This window comes from Alosa pseudoharengus, unplaced genomic scaffold, assembly GCF_046254945.1.
Source record: "Alosa pseudoharengus isolate Yale_2024_CS ecotype anadromous, Long Island Sound unplaced genomic scaffold, YU_APseudo_1.1 YU_APseudo_1.1_scf_19, whole genome shotgun sequence".
Classification (NCBI taxonomy): Eukaryota; Metazoa; Chordata; class Actinopteri; order Clupeiformes; family Clupeidae; genus Alosa; species Alosa pseudoharengus.
This window is the reverse complement of record NW_027468657.1, coordinates 24,028,888-24,029,889: the sequence shown is the minus strand read 5'-3', so window position 1 is coordinate 24,029,889 and position 1,002 is coordinate 24,028,888. Positions and strand designations below refer to the sequence as shown.

The 1,002-nt window shown below is 47.5% G+C and overlaps 1 protein-coding gene across 1 annotated transcript in view; it reads left to right on the top strand.

Annotated features, from left to right (window-relative positions):
- Positions 1–810: 810 nt before the first annotated feature.
- The window catches only part of lpar4 (lysophosphatidic acid receptor 4), a 6,811-nt gene continuing 6,619 nt past the window's right edge, over positions 811–1,002 (top strand). The window contains exon 1 of the mRNA XM_076292071.1: positions 811–1,002. This exon is cut by the window's right edge and continues 230 nt beyond it. The gene's annotated coding sequence lies outside the window, so the exon portion shown is untranslated.

Genomic DNA, 1,002 nt, shown 5'->3' with positions numbered 1-1,002 from the left:
GTTGACATTATGGGGGATAGGGAGGATTGGGGGTTGTGGAGGGTGTGAGAGGAGGGAGGAGAAGAGGAGAGAGCAGCGGAAGGCCTTGTTTTTAGAGTGGGCAGCTGAGAGGTCCAGAAACGAGCAGGATGTCCTGTCCCCTCTTCTGCTACTTGAATACACACACACACACACATACACAGACAGACACACACACACATACACAGACAGACACACACACACGCACGCATGCACGCACACACACACATGCGGGTTATCGCACAATAGGAATGGCTTCAACACGCCACATGAGATTCTATATATAGAGCCTCTTTGATAAGGCTAAAAGGCTGTAATTAGGCTATAGGCTGTTGCATTCAGTATGTTATTCCATACTGTAGGTGCCAAATGAAAGGCTGGCAGGCCACATGTATCTGGGAAATACCAGACTTCAGAGGCCAATGATATGGATTGGCGAGCCACTGCATTAAGAATTGCCAAACCCTAAACAAAAACAAAAAAACTAAAAACTAATTTTCAAACAAAGAAATGCCTACCATAGTGCAGTTTACAATGTCATGGATAAGTATTGTAAAGAAAAACTGCAACATAGTGCCATAACAAAACAATATCATAGAGCAAAACGTTTGTCTTCTGTGAGTCCTTGATCTACCAACTCCCCAATTTAACTACTGATGATGACACCATTCTGAGCGACCCGACCCCTCCCCGCCACACTCCCTACAATCCCCCATTCACGCTGCCCGCTCGCGCCCCTCCTCTCCAGCCAAGCGAGGTGCTATTGTCTCGTTTCCTGTGACCGTTCGAGTCTTCCAGAGTCTAGGCTACCACTCATACTCACACAAATGAACGCCTTTCTCCGGTATAACACAGTACCAGTTGCTGAATATCGCCGCCAAAGTGGTATTATGTGAAGCTCTCAGTGGTGCACTGGGAACTCGCCTCGCGCGTGGTTACCAAAGATTTGTGCATGCCCGGCAAGGGATTGATTTGCCGTTACTG